Source organism: Odocoileus virginianus, chromosome 16, assembly GCF_023699985.2.
Source record: "Odocoileus virginianus isolate 20LAN1187 ecotype Illinois chromosome 16, Ovbor_1.2, whole genome shotgun sequence".
Taxonomy (NCBI): Eukaryota; Metazoa; Chordata; class Mammalia; order Artiodactyla; family Cervidae; genus Odocoileus; species Odocoileus virginianus.
Window position 1 is genome coordinate 40084690 of NC_069689.1, and position 21449 is coordinate 40106138.

At 40.8% G+C, this 21449-nt stretch overlaps 1 pseudogene; it reads right to left on the reverse strand.

The window, feature by feature from the left end:
- Window positions 1–550: 550 nt before the first annotated feature.
- LOC110146706 (eukaryotic translation initiation factor 4E-like) lies at window positions 551–10919 on the reverse strand (annotated as a pseudogene).
- Window positions 10920–21449: the final 10530 nt, after the last annotated feature.

Here is a 21449-nt window from a genome sequence, read left to right on the forward strand (position 1 = left end):
AAGTTAATGTTTATTCCACCTTTGTGTCATATTCCTGGATCCTTGACCAATGTCACATGAGAAAGAAAAACTAAAGCAAAACAAATGAAAAACTGAAATAAGAATCACTACTCTTATCAAGTGGGAAAACAAATAAATTAAAATCTAGCAGCCATCAGCAAGAGTACAGCAAAGATCATGCTGTAAAAAGAAACTAAGAAAATTGCCAGAAAACTGTATGCATCATACTCTTTCAAACCAGCAAAATATGCTCCTGCATACAGTGGGACATAAACGGAATCGTTCTCTTGTCAGGTATAGAAATGCAAGCTCTCTCTCTCTTTTTTTTTAATATTGCAGATGGGTCAAATGTGTTTGTAATGGTTAATTCTATTAAGCTACTACAGAGTGGGCCAGGAACACATTTATGGATTCTGGGGATGTAATTCTTATTGTAATTATTTACTGTAATTCTTTGATTGGGATAATGGACACTCTAGACAAACGAGACTTCTCTTGTATCTTAGCCACATTAGATGGAAATCATATTTAAATGCAGTCCACTCTGCTTTTGAAGAGGCTTTGGTTCAGCTCCCAAATCTTGATTGCTTGAGGCAGCCTCCTATGAGAATACTCAGAAGGTGTCTTCTTAAACAACAAACCTATTTTTAGTGGTGGAGCCACTCTGAGTAGCTGTATCTGCATGGGACTGATAACCAATCACTGTCTTTGGAGGAAGTCCTAACCTTTCCTTGTGTAGCACCTTCCCTATATGTGTAGCAGCTTCTCTGTTTTCACATTCAGTAGCCCAAATTGCTATTTTATCACTTTTTAAAAATTTTATCACCTTTAGCTCTAACATTAACAATAACTCCACATATATCATCACTGTAGTCATCAAAAGATTCTCCAATAAGGCATAACAGTGTCTCTAGCCAAAAACAATCGAGGTGGCTTCATCTCTGCTATTTTTTCAAAGTAATTAGCTGTCATCCTTCTCATTTGTTTTTCTCATCTTTCCACATAGACTCAATACCATCCTTAAAAAGTGAGTAGTCACAGCCAGGCATTAAATTACTAGACAACTGGATATGGTTGTACAGAGCCCAAAAGTCTTCAATATCAAACTTAGAGATCAATCAAAGGTTTGCTTGCCAAGTTTTGCTTTTATCAGCTTTTAACAACCAGAGTGTCCATCTGTTCTGTAAAGGGTGTTTAATATAGTGTTCTGGGTTAGCAACCTCCTGATTAGATTCTGTTTTCTTGTCTTCTGTAGGCGTGGAATTTGGAGTAGGGGTGGTTTCCTAAATTGGGAGGGAAGCCAGTAGAAGAGATAAAGAGAAAATCGAATGGAAAATTAACTTGAAAAGTTAAGTTTCTATTTCCAATAAACTGTGTCTGTGAAATCTTCCAGACGATAAAGCCTTGGAAGAACAGATGGATCTAGACCCATTTGCATTCTCTGAGGTGGGCGCACAGCATGGAAAGGCTGAATGAATGGAAGACAGGCACGTGTGAAATCCAGCAGGTCCTGCCGGCAACCAGACCGGCAGCAGCTGTCCATAGGCCTTGCTCCTCCCCCCAAAAAGACCCCATTTTTAATGCAAATTTCATATATATATATATATATATATATATATATATATATATATGTATACACATAAATTTTGTGATTGGTTTTGTTTTGTATTTTTAATATGGTTTTTTTTTTTTTTGAGAGTCTAACCTCTACTCTAGATTTTTAATCTTTGCTTTTTGGTATTTGTTATCAATTTTGTACCTTTAAGAATCTAATCTTCAGTATACATTTTCACTTAGAGGTGTGATTACTGGCTTGATTGCTCTCTCCCCTATTGACTCTCCCTTTTCTTCCCCAGGTTACCTCTATCTCCTCCCCCCTTCTCTTCTCTACTGAACTCTGTGAATTTCTCTGGGTGTTCCAGGCTTTGCAGAACATGTAGGAAACTGATCACTGGCTAGACTGATCTCTCCCTTTTTGACTCCCCCCCTTCTCCTCCAGTCACCTCTATCTCCCTCCACCCTTTTCTCTTCTCTATGTAACTCTGTGAGCCTCTCTGGGTGTTCCTTGCTGTGGAGAATTGTTTCACCATTAACCTAGAAGTTTTATCATCTGTGCTATATGGATGGAGAAGTCTTGAGGCTACTGTAAGAATAAGACTGAAAGCCAGAGGCAGAAGGCTTAATTCCAAAACTTGAGAATATCAGAGAACTGATTTCAGGGAACATTAACAGACAAGAGCTCATCCAAAATCTTCCATAACTGCACTGAAACCAAGCTCCACCCAAGAGCCAACAAGTTCCAGAGCAAGACATAACACACAAATTCTCCAGCAAAGCAGGAACACAGCCCTGAGCGTTAAAAGACAGGCTGCTCAAAGCCAAGCCAAATCTATAGACACCCCAAACTCATTACTGGACTTTTCATTGCACTTCAGAGAAGAGATCCAGCTCCACTCACCAGAACACAGATGCAAGCTCCCCTAACCAGGAAACCTTGTTCAACACTACCCACAGGGAGCAGGCTCCACAGTAAAGAGGAACCAATAACTTCCAGCCTATAGAAAGGGCACCCCAAACACAGAAATATAAAAAAAAAAATGAAAAGGCAGAGAAATATTTAGCAGGTAAAAGAACATGATAAATGCCCAACAAACCAAACAAAAGAGGAGGAGCTAGGGAGTCTACCTGGAAAAGAATTCAGAGTAATGATAGTACAGATGATCCAAAATCTTGCAAACAAAATAGAGCTACAGATAAATAGACTATAGACAAGTATTAAGAAGATGCAAGAAATATTTAACAAGGACCTAGAAGAAATAAAGGAAAGTCAATCAATAATGAATAATGCAAAACTGAGATCAAAAGTGCTCTGGAGAGAACCAACAGTAGAATAACTGAGGCAGAAGATAGGATAAGTGAGGTGGAAGATAGAATTATGGAAACAAATGAAGCAGAGAGGATAAAAGAAAAGAAAAAAATTAAAAGAAATGAGGACAACCTCAGAGACCTCTGGGACAATGTTAAATGCCCCAACATTCAAATCATAGGCGTCCCAGATGAAGAAGTCAAAAAGAAAGGGCATGAGAAAATACTTGAGGAGATAATAGTTGAAAACTTCCCTAAAATGGGGAAGGAAACAGCCACCCAAGTCCAAGAAACCCAGAGAGTCCCAAACAGGATAAACCCAAGGCAAAACACCCCAAGACACATATTAATCAAACTAATGAAGATCAAACACAAAGAGCAAATATTAACAACAGCAAGGGAAAAGCAACAAATAACACACAAGGGGATTCCCACAAGGAAAACAGCTGATCTTTCAATAGAAACTCTTCAGGCCAGAAGTGAATGGCAGGACATATTAAAGTGATGAAAAAGAAAAACCTACAACCCAGATTATGATACCAAGCAAGAATTTCATTCAAATATGAAGGAGAAATCAAAAACTTTACAGACAAACAAAAGCTGAGAGAATTCAGCACCATCAAACCAGCTATTCAACAAATGCTAAAGGATCTTCTCCAGACAGGAAACACAGAAAATGTTTATAAACTAAAATCCAAAACAACAAAGTAAATGACAATGGGATCATACTTATAAATAATTACCTTAAGTGTAAATGAGTTGAATGCCCAACCAAAAGACAAACACTGGCTGGACGGATACAAAAACAGGACCCCTATATATGCTGTCTACAAGAAACCCACCTCAAACCTAGGGACACATACAGATTGAAAGTGAAGGGTTGGAAAAAGATATTTCATGCAAATGGAGGCCAAAAGAAAGCAGGAGTAGCAATACTCATATCAGATAAAATAGACTTTGAAATAAAGACCGTGAAAAGAGACAAAGAGGCACACTACATAATGATCAAAGGATCAATCTAAGAAGAAGATATGACAATTATAAATATATATGCACCCAACATAGGAGCACCTCAATATGTAAGCCAAATGCTAACAAGTATGAAAGGGGAAATTAACAGTAACACAATAATAGTGGGTGACTTTAATACCCCACTCACACCTATGGATAGATCAACCAAACAATAAACTAGCAAGGAAACACAAACTTAAATACAAACAATAAACTAGCAAGGAAACACAAATGATACAATGGATGAGTTAGACCTAATTGATATTTAAAGGACATTTCATCTCAAAACAGTGAACTTCACCTTTTCCTCAAGTGCACACGGAACATTCTCCAGGATAGGTCACATACTGGGCCATAAATCTAGCCTTGATAAATTCAAAAAATTTAAAATCATTTCAAGCATCTTTTCTGACCACAATGCAGTAAGATTAGATGTCAACTACAGGGAAAAAAACTATTAAAAATACAAACATATGGAGGCTATACAACACGCTTCTAAATAACCAACAAATCATGGAAGAAGTCAGAAAGGAAATGAAAATTTGCATACAAAAAAATGAAAATGAAAACACAACAACCCAAAACCTATTGGGATTCAGTAAAAGCAGTGCTAAGGAGAAGGTTCATAGCAATACAAGTTTACCCCAAGAAACAGGAGAAAAAATAAATAAATAACCTAACTTTACACCTAAAGCAACTAGAAAAAGAAGAAATGAAGAACCCCAGGGTTAGCAGAAGGCAAGAAATCATAAAAATTAAAGCAGAAAGAAATGAAAAAGAAACAAAGGAGACTATAGCAAAAATCAGCAAAACTAAAAGCTGGTTCTTTGAGAAGATAAAATAGACAAACCATTAGCCAAACTCATCAAGAAAAAGAGAGAAGAATCAATCAACAAAATTAGAAATGGAAATGGAGAAATCACAACAGACAACACAGAAATATAAAGGGTTTTAAGAGACTACTATCAGCAACTATATACCAATAACATGGACACCTTGGAAGAAATGGACAAATTCTTAGAAAAGTATAACCTTCCAAAAATAACCAGGAAGAAATAGAAAATCTTAACAAACCTATCACAAGCATGGGAGTCAAAACTGTAATCAAAAATCTTCCAACAAACAAAAGCCCAGGACCAGATGACTTCACAGGTGAATTCTACCAAAAATTTAGAAAAGAGCTAACACCTATCCTACTCAAACTCTTCCAGAAAATTGTAGTGGAAGGTAAACTGTCAAATTCATTCTATGAGGCCATCATGACCCTAATACCAAAACCAGACAAAGATGCCACAAAAAAAGAAAACTACAGACCAATATCACTAATGAACATACATGCAAAAATCCTCAACAAAATTCTAGCAAACATAATCCAACAACATATTAAAAAATCAAACACCATGACCAAGTGAGCTTTATCCCATGGATGCAAGGATTCTTCAATATTCACAAATCAATCAATGTGATGCACCACATTAACAAGTTTTAAGATAAAAATCATATGATTATCTCAGTAGATGCAGAAAAAGCCTTTGAAAAAAAGTTAGAACTCATTTATGATAAAAACTCTCCAGAAAGCAGGTATAGAAGGAAAATACCTCAGCATAATAAAAGTCATATATGATAAACCCACAGCAAACATTATCCTCAATGGCGAAAAATTGAAAGCATTTCCGCTAAAGTCAGAAACAAGACAAGGTTGCCCACTCTCACCACTACTATTCAACATAGTTTTGGAAGTTTTAGCCACAGCAATCAGAGAAGAAAAAGAAACAAAAGGAATCCAGATTGGAAAAGAAGAAGTAAAATTCTCACTGTTTGTAGATGACGTGATCCTTTACATAGAAAGCCCTAAAGCCACCACCAGAAATTTTCTAGGGCTAATCAATGAATATAGTAAATTTTCAAGATATAAAATTAACACACAGAAATCCCTTGCATTCCTATACACTAACAATGAGAAAACAGAAAGAGAAGTTAAGGAAACAATTCCATTTACCATTGCAATGAAAAGAATAAAATTCTTAGGGTGAAATCTACCTAAAGCAACAAAAGACCTATATATAGAAAACTATAAAACACTGATGAAAGAAATCAAAGATGACACAAATAGATGGAGAAATATACCGTGTTCATGGATTGGAAGCATCAATATAGTGAAAATGAGCATACTACCCAAAGCAATCTATAGATTCAATGCAATCCCTATCAAGCTACTAATGGTATTTTTTTCACAGAACTAGAACAAATATTTTCACAATTTGTATGGAAATACAAAAATACTCTAATAGCCAAAGCAATCTTGAGAAAGAAGAATGGAACTGAAGGAATCAATGTGCCTGACGTCAGACTATACTGCAAAGCTACAGTCATCAAGATAGTATGGGACTGGCACAAAGACAGAAATATAGATCAATGGAACAAAATAGAAAGTCCAGAAATAAATCCATGCACCTATGGACACCTTATCTTTGACAAAGGTGGCAAAAATATACAATGGAGAAAAGACAGTCTCTTTAACAATTGGTGCTAGGAAAACTGGTCATAAAAGAATGAAACTAGAACACTTTCTAACACCATACTCAAAAATAAACTCAAAATGGATTAAAGATCTAAACATAAGGCCAGAAACTCTAAAACTCCTAGAGGAAACCATAGACAAAACACTCTCTGACATAAATCACAGCAAGATCCTCTATGACCTCCCAGGAAAAGCATACATAAACAAATGGGACCTAATTAAACTTAAAAGTTTTTACACAATGAATGAAACTATAACAAGGTGAAAATACAGCCTTCATAATGGGAGAAAATAATAGCAAATGAAACAACTGACAAAGAATTAATCTCAAAAATATATAAATAGCTCACAGAGCTCAATACCAGAAAAATAAATGATCCTATCAAAAAATGGGCCAAAGAACTAAACAGACATTTCTCCAAAGAAGACATACGAAGGCTAACAAAGACATGAAAAGATGCTCAACATCACTCATTATCAGAGAAATGCAAATCAAAACCACAATGAGGTACCATCTCACACAGGTCAGAATGGCTGCTATTCAAAAGTCTACAAACGATAAATGCTGGAGAGGGTGTGGAGAAAAGGGAGCCCTCTTACTCTGTTGGTGGGAATGCAAACTACTACAGCCACTATGGAGAACAGTGTGGAGATTTCTTACAAAACTGGAAATTGAACTACCGTAGAACCCAGAAATCCCACTGCTGGGCATACACATTGAGGAAACCAGAATTGAAAGAGACACATGTAACCCAATGTTCATTACAGCACTGTTTACAATAGCTAGGACATGGAAGCAACATAGATGCCCATTGGCAGATGAATGAATAAGAAAGCTGTGGTACATATACACAATGGAATATTACTCAGCTATTAAAAAGAACACATTTGAAACAGTTTTAATGAGGTGGGTGAAACTGGAGCCTATTATACAGAGTGAAGTAAGCCAGAAAGATAAAGACCATTACAGTATACTAACACATATATATGGAATTTAGAAAGATGGTAATGATAACCCTATATGCAAAAAAAGAAAAAGAGACTCAGATGTATAGAACAGACTTGTGGACTCTGTGGGAGAAGGCGAGGGTGGGATGTTTCAAGAGAACAGCATCGAAACATGTATATCTAGGGTGAAACAGATCACCAGCCCAGGTTGGATGCATGAGACAAGTGCTCAGGCCTGGTGCACTGGGAAGACCCAGAGGGATGGGGTGGAGAGGGAGGTGGGAGGGGGGACCGGGATAGGGAATACATGTAAATCCATGGCTAATTCATTTCAATGTATGACAAAAAACACTGCAATGTTGTAAAGTAATTAGCCTCCAACTAATAAAAATAAAATGGAAAAAAAAAAAAGAAAAACACCAATGCAATATATTAATGCATATATATGGAATTTAGAAAGATGGTAAGGACGACCCTATACACAAGACAGGAAAAGAGACACAGATATAAAGAACACACTTTTGAACTTTGTGGGAGAGGGTGGAATGATTTGAGAGAATATCATGGAAACATGTATATTACCATATGTGAAATAGATGACCAGTCCAAGTTTGATGCATGAAACAGGGCACTCAAAGCTGGTGCACTGGGGCAACCCTGAGGGATGGGATGGGGATGGAGGTGGGAGGGGTTTCAAGATGGGGTACACATGTACACCTGTGGCTGATTCATGTCAATATGTGGCAAAAAGTTAGCCTCCAATTAAAATAAATTAATTAATCAAAAGCATTTTAGAGACAACTGAGAAATGCTCATATGTAGAAGATATTAGATGATATTAGGGAATTGAAGTTCAGTGTAATTATGCTGTTGTAGGACTATCAGACCACCTTACTTGCCTCCTGATACATCTGTATGCAGGTCAAGAAGGAATAGTTAGAACTGAACATGGAACAACAGACTAGTTCCAAACTGGGAAAGGAGTACATCAAGGCTGTATAGTGTCACCCTGATTATTTAACTTATGTGCAGAGTACATCATGTGAAATGCCAGGCTGGATGAAGCACAAGCTGGAATCAAAATTGCCAAGAGAAATATCTATAACCTCAGATATACAGATGACACTACCCTTATGACAGAAAGTAAAGAAGAACTAAAGAGCCTCTTGATGAAAGTGAAAGAAGAGAGTGAAAAAGATGACCTAAAACTAAATGTTCCACAAACTAAGATCATGGCATCCAGTCCCATCACTTCATGGCAAATAGATGGGGAAATAATGGAAACAGTGACAGACTTTCTTTTTTTTTGTTGGAGAGGTGCTCCAAAATCACTGCAGACGGTGACTGCAGCCATGAAATTAAAAGACACTTGCTCCTTGGAAGAAAAGTTATGACCAACCTAGACATCATATTAAAAAGCAGAGACATCACTTTGTTGACAAATGTCTGTATAGTCAAAGCTAGTGTTTTACCAGTAGTCATGTACAGATGGTGAGAGTTGGGCCATAAAGATGGCTGAGTGCCAAAGAACTAATGCTTTCAAATTGTGGTGCTGGAGAAGACTCTTGAGAGTCCCTTGGAAAGCAAAGAAATCAAATCAGTCAATCCTAAAGGAAATCAGTCCTGACTATACATTGGAAGGACTGATGCTGAAGCTGAAGTTCCAATACTTTGGCCACCTGATGTGAAGAAATGACTCATTGGAAAAGGCCCTGATGCTGGGAAAGATTGAAGGCAGGAGGAGAAGGGGACAACAGAGGATGAGATGCTTAGATAGTGTCACTGACTCAATGGACATAAATTTGAACAAACTCTGGGAGATGGTGGAGAATAGAGGAGCCTGGCATGCTACAGTCCATGGGGTCACAAAGAGTTGAACATGACTTAAGTTACTGAACAATAACAACAAACAGGTGATTTATTGTACTGTGTTAGTTTCAGGTATACAGCAAAGTGATTAAGTTATGTATATATTCTTTTTCAGATTATTTTCCATTATTATTACAAGATATTGAATATTATTCCCTGTGTTATACAGTAAGACTTTGTTGTTTTTCTACTATGAATATAGTAGTGTATCTGTCAACTGAGCAACTTTCACTTCACTTCACATACATATATATTGGGCTTCCCTTGTGGCTCAGCTGGTAAAGAATCCACCTGTAACGCTGGAGAACCAGGTTTGATCCCTGGGTTGGTAAGATCCCCTGGAGAAGGGAAAGGCTACCCACTCCAGCATTCTGGCCTGGAGAATTCCATGGACTGTACAGTCATGGGGTCACAGGGAGTAGGACGCGATTGAGTGACTTTCACTTCACTTCACTTCACTTCAGTGTATTTTTAAACTCACAGTTTGTCATTCTCCTCCTCACTTGCCCCCTTGGTAACCATGTTTGTTTTCTATGTCTGTAAGTCTGTTTCTGTTTTGTAAATAAACTTACTTGCATTATTTCTTTAGATCCCACTAAGTGATATATTTGTCTTTCTCTGTCTGACTTACTTCACTTGTATGATAATCTCTGGGTCGATCCATGTTGCTGCAAATGGCAGCATCGCATTCTTTTTTATGGCCAAGTAGTCTTCCATTGCATATATGAACCACATCTTCTTCACTCATTTACCTATCTATGAACAGTTGGGTTTCTTCCACAGGTTTACATGTGAGCTGATGGGGAAATGCATGATCCAGCACTTGCCTGTACTCACCATTTGTCATCTGCTTCACTGTGAGTATAGTACAAAAAAGGCTTCTTCCACTTTTACTTTGCTTAGAACTGAATCCAACAAATGCTTTTGTGAGTCAACTGTCAAGAACTTAATCAAGGAAGCATAAAACCATGGCTTCAGGGCACATGGATACCTCTGAACAGGCCTGGGGAGCATCATTTGCTGTGTCCCAGGACATGCCCTGTATCCTTCCTTCCTTCATCCTGACTTCTCCTACCGATCGCCTGCTCCTTCCAACCTGGCCATCTTCTTTCCTGACACTCTTCATTGCTGGCACCTCTGATCTCTGAGAAGGGGACAGACAAGAGGAAGCAAGGCCTCACGCTGTAGAGAACAGAGATGGGAGACTGGAGGGGAAAGCCCAAAGCAGCAGCTCCGGCAGAAGGAAGCAGCGCTTGGGGCTACGGGAAAGGGAACCCACAGTTGAGGGACAGTGTGGTGTGGGTACAAGTGTGCGTGCATGTCTTTGGTTTCAGGTCCAGCGTGGCTCAGAGACTGAGGGTGGAGTGGAGAACAGCTGAGTTCAACTGGAGTAAAATGACTGTAAAGCCTGGGGCATGCATGCGAAACTTGGCTTCAACAGAAGCAGTATTTGCTCTGCCCACCTGGTGTTACTCGGTGTAGCCTGTGGTCTTGTGCCTGCTCTGCACAACCTGTCGGGCACTCTGGATCACTGGGTCACCTCTGTGGCCTCAGACTCATGGCTGATGACATGAAGTGCTGCCGTCTTCCAGCCCAAGGAAGCGATGACTCTGGAAAGTACCAGCACTGAAGGAAGGTGGCTTTGAGCCTCAGCTTCATCCAGCAGTGACTGAGAGGCGAATTGCAGGCTCACAACATCAGCCATCTTCCCTGTCTGTTTAACTGACTAGGCAGTAGGGTAAGGCCTCCAGGATAGGGCAAGGAACGAAGGGGGAGACATGAGATTCTAAAGGTTAAGATAGTTTGAGGTAAGCATAGTCTGGACACAGTTTAGTTCTCTTAATTTCCTTCTTTCCCTGCCCAAGGTGGTATGACTTTAAGAAAACCTTTCTATTACATTGCTGAAGTTTCAGAGAAAACTATTTCTAAGAAGACTTCATAAATATGAATGAGGATACCAGGGGCATGATCTTGCAGTCTCCACAGACTCACAACCTGCATCTGTGAACAGTTGTGGAGCAAAGGGGTGTGCCCACTCTTCCCCCCACCCACCTCCAGCCAACCACTGCCCTCTGCAGCTTGGGGCAGAGCTTCTCTTCCACTTCAGAATCAGTGTCACTCCAGGTGTCCTGAGTGGCACAAATCTGAAACATGGGGTGTGAGCAGCTAGACCGTGACATATGAGGGGATGCAGCTGTATGATGATTCTCTCTGTCTGAACAACCAGAAGTTAATAGACAGTCATCATCATAAAAGGAACAAAATGTTAATGAACAAAATAAAAGTGTGTTGGCCTAGGTGGCTATGGACTTCCCTGGTGGCACAGAGGTGTCTGCCTACAATGAGGGAGACCCAGGTTCGATCCCTAGGTCGGGAAGATCTCCTGGAGAAGGAAATGGCAACCCACTCCAGTATTCTTGCCTGTAAAATCCCATGGATGGAGGAGTCTCATAGACTACAGTCCATGGGATTGCAAAGAGTCGGACACGACTGAGCTACTTCACTCATTCACTCACTAGGTGGTTATACTCTCTGACTCCTGGGGATGACATGACAACTTTGATAATACCTTCAACTTCAGGATGAAATGGTGAGGGCATGTAAGTGGTAATGAAGTGTTAACTTTAGCTTTATGATTTTTTTCTTTTTCTTTTTACTATATCACTTTTTACAAGAAGTATGCTTTGTTAAATTAAAAAAAAAAAAAGAAATTGGAAGAGAGAAAAATGACCTCAAATTTTTAAAAGAAAAAAGAAGGAAACATGATTATGAAGGTGACATGATTATGAAGTGCCTAAGGAGGAAGATTCTCCAGGCAAGAACTTGGAGGACAGAGGAGCCTGGTGTGCTACAGTCCATGGGGCACAGAGTCGAACACAACTTAGCTGCTTCTGAATAGCAACAACAAGGAGGAAGGTGGGGACAACTGGAGACCTGAGGGCAACCTCACCCGGAGTGAGTCTGCAGCTTCCAATCCAAGTTACAGAATGCATTTTGCAAAGTTGCATAAGTTCTGCACAGAGGCGATCTTCAAGACAAGTTTGTCCAAATTTCGAGGTATGAAACCTCATGGTCCTCATTATCTCAGATTCACAGGGAGTTCCCAACACAGCTTGGCAGCCCCATCTGAACACCCAGCACTTCTCCTAGGCAGCCTCCAAGAGTATGGCTGAGGTCACACGATGACCAGTGAGCTCTTCTGGGGCTGGACCATTCCAATGGCAGGAGTAGGTGGACCTCCTCTGTGCTGGGTAAGTGGTACCATTATTTGAATAAATTTTATTTGTTTCTTCTTAAAGGAGAAGTAATTGGGTGCTGAAACTTATAAATGATCTGGGGGGAAAGTGTGGGTTCACCAGATGGCTTGGGGCCTGAAAACTTTAGCCCTGTCTCCTATAGCATGTTAGCCACTGTTCCAGAGCTAAGGCAAGTAGTCCAGCTTCTCTGAGACCTCCTGATAAAAGTGACTTCGTGATACTTTCTCCTCCTGAGGTGGGGGAGTCAGGCCACAAAAGTGACTCTTCTATTGACTTCACCCACTACAGAAAGCAGTATGATTTTTAACCTTAATTAATTATTTTTAAAATTATTTTTCTTCCTGAATACCAATGTAATATCTCTTTAAAAAATTCATGGGAGGCAATTTATGTGAAAAAAATTCACCCGTAATCTCCCTACCCAGTAATTACCACTATTCACTTTAGTTTTCTGCACACACATATTTATGTATTTGAGCATATTTGAAGACAAATAATAGCTGACAATGTAGTGACTGCTTTTCTAAACTTGGCTGTCACCGGCCAGCATGCACTTTAGTATGTATGATCTCACTGTTCACTGTATAGAGCTGGGAAACAGAAAAAACGCTCAGAGAGGGAAAGGAACTTATCCCATGCAACCAGAATTCCCACCCAGGCCTATTACCAGGCTTTCAACACTTGTGACCTGTTGTCACTGCTGTATAGTTTTTGTCTCCCAGCCAACAGTAGAGCAGCCACCCCTTTCTAAGACTGTGGACTCAAGGAATCCTTGAGTAGGATGGAGAGCTAGGAGACTAGAATTTCCCTCCTCCCAGCTCCATGTAAGAATCTGTGTGTTGTTAGCAGGGCAGAGCCACTTTGCATTGCCTGAGTGTGTGTCACTGTGTGTGCAGGGACTGTGAGGTTTCAGTCCAAATATTCTTCAGCCCCTTTGTGAGAAGGAAGCTCTTCCCTATAGTATGGTCACCACTGGGGGCTAGATCTGCCCTCTATCTGCCCTCTATGACATTTTGAGATGGAGAAAAAGAGAAATGGCGTGAAAATAAGGAAAGGACCAGTTTTCCATCCAGGTGCTGTGATAGGTGGACTTTCTTGATGACTCAGTGGTAAAGAATTCACCAGCAATGCAGGAGCTGCAGGTGATGTGGGTTCCCTCCCTGGTTGGGAAGATCCCTGGAGGAGGGCATGGCAACCCACTCTAGTGCTCTTGCCTGGAGAATCCCCATGGACAGGGGAGCCTGGCAGGATCAGTGCATAGGGTCACAAAGAGTGGGACACGACTGAAGTGACTCAGAATGCAGGCACGCCCTGGTAGTACTTTAGAATCCCATCCATGTGATGGAGGAGACTCATTCTAGAACAAAGCCAACCACTCCTGCCATGGATCCTGGGCTGCGCTGCCTGGAATCCCTGCATGGAGGCTCACTGCCAGACCTCAGGAGAGCGGAGGGCAGTCGGCTTCCAGCTTTCAGCCCCTTGGCAGCAGAACCTCCCAGCTCAGTTACTCCCCAGAGGCCTCACCCCGCTGCACAGCCCACATCCTGCTGCGGGTCTAGGCCCTGCCGCCTCCTTCCCATTGGGACGACATGACCTCTACAAGCCCAGAGGACCGGGACCGCTGCGCTGCTCGGCCTCTTCTCATGCCAGCTCCTCCTCTCCTGGTCCCGCTTCCTGTCTCTCCTGCACAGGCGATGTTCCCAAAGGTTTTCCCTATCCGACTGTACCTCTGAGCTGGCTTCCTGAGAACCCAGGGATACAGCCATCTGTCCTAGAAATGAGGAGGAAATTCTTTTTTTTTTTTTAATTTATTCATTTTAGTTGTAAGCTAATTACTTTACAATATTGTAGTGGTTTATGCCATACATTGATATGAATCAGCCATGGGTTTACACACACAAAAATACAAGATATTGAAAAAGAATATATACATTTATATGTGTAACTGAAATCACTTTGCTGTACACCTGGAAGTAACAAAACATTGTTCATCAACAATACTCCAAAGCAAAATAAAAATTAAAAGCAGAAACAAATGTTCAATTTATATGCTACTTATCTATATGCAAAGAAATATTCAGTATACAAAATATATTTGCACAGAAGTATAATGTTTAATGTATAGACATAAATATTTAAAATCTGTATTTATATATTGTTTACTTATTTATATAAATTATGTGTTTAGTAGGAGCTCTAACACATATAAGAGAAGTAGCTTGTAAGTAAAGATCCAAAATCATTTAGTCATATATTAAAGTAGAAAATCATTATATGTGTGTGTGTGTGTGTACACTCATGCCCACACAAACATACATATATACACATGTATATAAATGTGTATGTATGTGTATATATACATATAACACCTGTACACTCATGCCCACACAAATATACATATACACATATGCATATAAATGTGTATATATATAAGTGTATGTATATATGTATATATATAAAACACTTACATGTGTATATATACATATATGCATGCATATGTGCTAAATCACTTTGGTTGTGTCCGACTCTGTGCACTGCATTGTAGACTGCTAGGCTTCTCCATCCATGGGATTCTCCAGGCAAGAATACTGGAGTGGGTTGCCATTTCCTCCTCCAGGGGATCTTCCTGACCCTGGGATCAAACTCACATCTCTTAAGTCTCCTGCATTGGCGTGTGTGCTTATTTGCTTCAGTCGTCTCTGACTCTCTTTGACGCTATGGACCACGGCCTGCAAGGCTTCTCTGTCCATGGGATTCTCCAGGCAAGGGTACTGGAGTGGGTTACCATTTCCCTTCTCCACCTGCATTGGCAGGCAGGTTCTTTACCACTAGCACCACCTGGGAAGCCCTATATATATACACATAAATACACGTTACATATATATATGTGTGTGTGTGTATATATATATATATATATATATATGGTAATATATAGTCAAGGACAGGGAAGCCTGGTGTGCTGCAGTTCATGGGGTGGTGAAGAGTCAGCAACTTAGCAACGAACAAGCAACAATAATATATATATATATGCATATAACATTTTATTTTAGCTTGAAATTTATATATGTAGATATACATGCTGATCATCTGATTTGGTCATTTCCAATCCACATTTCCTGTCCAAAGCACACACAGCCATAATGCATTGTCTGTACAGAGACAATGTTTCTATACAGACCAATTTCAACTCATTTGAAGTGATGTGAGAAACTAAGACATTTGCACACGACTCTAAATGCAGATTCTTGTGGATTTTTACTCCCTCTCCCATCTTTAAAGAATTCTCCCATGCACACATAATGAGACGTTATTTTCATTTTCATGATTTACAATTACTGAGTCTTTCCAAAGCTTTGGAATTGTTTTTCATAGAAACTACCACTCTCTTTTTCCACTCTTATGTCATGGCATTAGGTAATGTTTAATTAAAAGTACACAGTAATATCAAAGCACACTGGGGCTGGACAGCAAAGCTGCCAACTCCAGGGAGGCACGAGTCTTGAAGAATCAGTCAAGGGCCTGGGGATTGCAATAGCAACCCATGGATTTCCTGAGGGGAAGTAGAGCTGGGAGTGCCCAGTCAGGGCATCTAGGCTTGTGATAGTGAGGGTTGTGACAGTGAGCTAAACTCACTCAGGGTTGGATGGCTACCCACTGCAACGTCCTGTATGTTTTAAACACATGCACATGCTTCCTCCTTTTATTAGGCACACACTGGTTGGTTCCTGCTCTGTGCTGGGTACCAGGAACACAGTCCTACAAAATGCAAATTCTACACCCAGCAGAGACTCACAGATGCATGGAGGCCAACCCCTATAACCTGCTCATTTCAAGCAATGTGACAGGTACTGTGAGAACACACAGGTTGGGAGTCAACAGCTGGTTCACAGGGATGAGGCACCTATTCACTGTGGATCCTTCAGAGTGAGGAGGAGTTGTTGGAGGTGGATAATACCGGGAAACACTTCTTGGCAGAGACATATGGCAAAGCTGCTGACATGTGCAAAGGCTCAGTATCCCCAGGGATGGTCAGCAGCCCCAAGTGACTGGAGTCCAGGGCATCACTTTGGGCCCAAAGCGGAGACGGAAGGAGCCTGGGAGCAGGTGGACAAGGACATGAGTTGCAGCATCACACATTTTCTCTTCACACATTTGCATATTTTCACTATGGAACAAACAATAGTACTTTTTACCTGAAAATTTTAAATTTAAAAAAATATTATTTAAGTATAGTTGATTTACAATGCTGTGTTATTTCAGCTGTATTGCAAAGTGACTTAGTTATATATATATATATATATATATATATATATATTCATATTCTCTTCCATTATGGTTTGTTATAGAATACTGAATATAGTTACCTGTGTTATACGATAGGACATTGTTGTTTATCCTGAGATATTTTTAACATGCAGATGTAATCCACATAGAATTTATTTTATGTGTCAGAAGGAAAGGCATCACGCTTTTTAGCACCATCTTCACTGTTCCCTCACTCGTTAGCAAAGGCAGGTCCATCATTTACCTGTGATCCTGGTTTCACAGGGTCTCCACCAAAGGCTCTGGGGAACGGCTCACACCAAAGTCCCTGCGCTGTGCAGAGACACCATTGCACACATAGGAGAACAGAGTGGACCCTACAAGCACTGGTAAGTGTGTGCACAACCAGAACACTCATGCACTGCTGGTGGACACATAACAAGTTATAGCATTTTGTAAAGTCATCTGGTGATCTCCTAAAAAGTTAAACATATGCCATATGAGCCGGCCATTCTGCCCTTAGGTATTTACCGAAGAGAGAAGAACCCTTTGTCCAAGCAAAGACTTACACAGAAATGTTCACAGCAGTACATTTGGGATAGCCTAAAACTAGAAATGTTGCAAATGACTGTCAAGAAATGAATGAATAAAGTCATATCCACACAGTAGACTACTACCCAACAGTAAACAGGAACGAATTGTTGATACATGTAAGCTCATGATAGAAAAACATCTCAAAATAATTATGCTGGAAGAAGTGAAGTGAATATAAAAATGCCATGCCATAATTCCATTTATATAAAATTCTAGAAAATATAGAAAACAGGTCACTGGTTTCTTGGGACTGGAGGAGAGGAAGGAAGGGAACAGGGATAGGATTACAGAGGTGACAGAAGAAACTTCTGGAAGAGATGATTCCGTTCACAGTCCTGGTTGTGCTGAACTTTCAGGGTTTACAAATTTTACAGTTTATATACTTCATACGTGTGAAGTATATAAATTATCCCTGGATAAACTCTTGAAAGAGACACTGTGTCTAATCCATTTTTGCACAGCATATACCAGAATAAAGTTCCTCAGCCAAGGGTGTTTCGGAAAGAAATTTGCTTTTTAGATTTTTTTAGATTATACAATAGAAATGTATCCTTGAGTCATGTTGTTGTTTCATTGCTCAGTCGTGTCCGACTCTGTGACACCATGGACAGCAGCACGCCAGGCTTCCTTGTCCTTCACTATCTCCCAGAGCTTGCTCAAACTCATGTCAACCATCTCATCCTCTCTTGCCCCCTTCTCCTCCTGCCATCAGTCTTCCCCCGCATCAGGGTCTACTCCAATGAGTTGTCTGTTCGCATCAGGTGGCCAAAGTATCGGAGCTTCAGCTTTAGCATCAGTCCTTCCAATGAAGTCAGGTGTGATTTCCTTTAGCATTGACTGGTTTGATTTCCTTGCTGTCCAAGCTACTCTCAGGAGTCTTCTCCAGCATCATGATTTGAAAGCATCAATTCTTCAAGGCTTAGCCTCCTTTCCAGTCCTACTCTCACACCTGTACATGACTACTAGAAAAACAATAGCTTTGACTAAACAGACCTTTGTTGGCCAAGTGATGTCTCTGCTTTTTAATACACTGTCTAGGTTTGTCATAGCTTTCCTTCCAAGGAGCAAGCATCTTTTAATTTCATGGCTTCAGTCACTATCTGCTGTGATTTTGGAGCCCAAGAAAATAAAGTCTGTCACTGTTTCTATTGTTTCCCCATCTATTTGCCATGAAGTGATGGGACCGGATGCCATGATCTTCATTTTTTGAGTATGGAGTTTTAAGCCAGCTTTTTTACTCTCCTCTTTCACCTTCATCAAGAGGCTCTTTAGTTCCTCTTTGTTCTCTGCCATCAGGGTGTTGCCATCTGAATTTCTGAGGATGTGGGAAAGGCAATTTTTTAATTGTACTTGATTTCTGTTTTAAGTTTAAAAATTGTTTTCTTCATGTGTATCATAAGGAATTTATATGAAGCATATACTTGTGGCCTAGGAGCTGCCACAGGTGGGGAGGCTTAAACAGCAGAAGGATACAGCCACACAGTTCTGGAGGCCAGGAGTCTGAGATCAAGGTATGACCAGGGTTAGTTCTTTCTGAGACCTTGGTCTGCCCACAGCCGTCTTCTCCCTGTGTCTCTCTCCATCTTCTTCCCTTTGTGTGTGCTTTATCTTTCTCTTTCTCTTCATGTGGTGTTATTTTTTGTAAGGTTAACAGTCATATTAGTTGAGGAGTCCGCCCAACTCAAGTGTAACCTCATCTTTGCTAATCACCCTGGGTCACTGTGGATAAGATTCTCCGGTGTTGGCAGTAAGACTTCTGCACAGAAATAGGGAGAGGGAGCAAGTCAACTCATAACAAAGCGCCAGCTCATAGTTTCATTGTTACAAAGCAAGAAAGGAAGAATTTTAAAAGCTAGCCTGTTTTTTGTAAACTGTAAGCCTGCTGCAGTCACTTGGGAACCCAGCAGGCAGCACAAGAATCTTTTTTTTTTTTTTTCCATTTATTTTTATTAGTTGGAGGCTAATTACTTTACAACATTGCAGTGGTTTTTGTCATACATTGAAATGAATTAGCCATGGATTTACATGTATTCCCCATCCCGGTCCCCTCTCCCACCTCCCTCTCCACCCGATCCCTCTGGGTCTTCCCAGTGCACCAGGCCTGAGCACTTGTCTCATGCATCCAACCTGGGCTGGTGATCTGTTTCACCCTCGATATACATGTTTCGATGCTGTTCTCTTGAAACATCCCACCCTCGCCTTCTCCCACAGAGTCCACAAGTCTGTTCTATACATCTGAGTCTCTTTTTCTTTTTTTGCATATAGGGTTATTGTTACCATCTTTCTAAATTCCATATATATGTGTTATACAGAGTGAAGTAAGCCAGAAAGATAAAGACCACAAGAATCTTCTGTTGGGATTTTTGTGCACCTCCTCACCTGGTCCACCTGCTGCTTCTCTGGCTGTGCTCTGTAACTACCGAGCACAGAATTTCACCAGGTTGGTCCTTCCAGCTCTGCTACTTTGGGCTGGGCCTTTGTAACTCTGCACCTGCTCCCACCTGTCTGTGGGTCTGTACAGGTAGAAACTTACTTTAGTAAGTCTGCTTGCTTTAGTCCTTCCTCTGATCCAAGCAGCATCAAGTTATCCACATGAATGATATCCACTGGAACAACTATTCAAGATCTGCATTCAAACTTTGAATCGCTCTGAAGACTACAGCTCTTCAGAACGAATTTTGGATTTCAAAGCCTAATAATGGTGAAAATGGTATACCCTTCAGGAGAGGGAGGTTTCCCCCTTGATGTGGCTCTCATGTGGTGACATGGGGTGAGCGTCTCGCCACCGCTGCAGGAAGCAGTCCCAGGGGCCTGTGAGAGGAGGACCTTGGGAGGAGAGGAATAACTGGCAGAACTGTCCCAGGGCTTCTCAGCTGCATTGTCCTCATGGGGCCCTTCTTGGAGGGACTGCAAGAATCACAGGGTAGGGGCCTTCTCAGCCCCTGACAGTTGTCTTAACCTCACGTAGACACCTTTGCATGAGACACCTCATACCTGGTGGTTTGTAATGGATTTCATTCATTCATCAGTGATTCTCTCTTCAACATCCTGACTGTCTAGCTCAGTTTTGGGTTGTACAAACATCCTTTACTCCTGCAATTAGCACTCTCCCAGAACACTTGTTGACTTAAAAAAAATCAGTCACAACTTAAAAGTTGAGAGTTAAGCTTTATTCGGTGGGAATTTTTAGGGCTTCAAGCCCAGGAGACAGCATCTCAAGTGACCCTGAGAAAACTGCTACAAGGAAGTGGAGGGGAGGAGTCAGATTATACAGAAGTTTGCCACACAGGGCAAAGTATTTTTGTGGATTAAAGAAAACTAGACATCTGAAGTGAAGGAATTTAGCCCTTTTTTATGTATGGGAAGATGCAAGAGTCTGGACTCACAGAAATCATTCCTTTTATATGCTCCTCAACTATCTGTAGCTAACTTTTTCACATCCTGAGTTCCTCAGTGCTCACTGTAAGGAGTGGCTGCAGGCTGAGGGTGGCTGGATCACAGGAGGGCTAACATTATTGATGACTGTGACATCCTTGCTTACCGATATGGCAAGAAATACTCCATTTCTCATACCTACCAGTCTTTTCTTTATATCAACCTACTTTTCTTGAATATTCTCCCCCCAACTTTAATGATACTGTCATAAATGGCATTATAGTTCTTGCTTCTTCTGTGTGCTCTCTGATGGATGAGAGGCTTGCGGAAGCTTCCTGATGGGAGGGACTGGCTGTGGGGAAACCTGGGTCTTGCTCTGGTGGACTGGGTCAACCTCAGTAAATTTTTAATCCAATTGTCTACTAATGAGTGGGGCTGTGCTCCTTCCCTGTTAGTTGTTTGGCCTGAGGCAACCCAGTCCTAGAATCTGCAGTCTCTATGGTAGGGCCACTGGTGACCTCCAAAAAGGACACACACCTCCTCTCAGGACGCTGCTGCTGGTGACCTGTCCCCAGAGCGGGCTGCTTCCAGCCCACGCCTCTGCAGGAGACCTTCAAACACTCACAGGCAAGTCTGCCTCAGTCATATAGGTTCACTGCTCCTTTCTCCTGGGTCCTGGTGCACATAGGATTTTGTTTGTGTCCTCCAAGAGTCTCTCTTTCCCCTAGTCTTGCATAAGTGTTGTA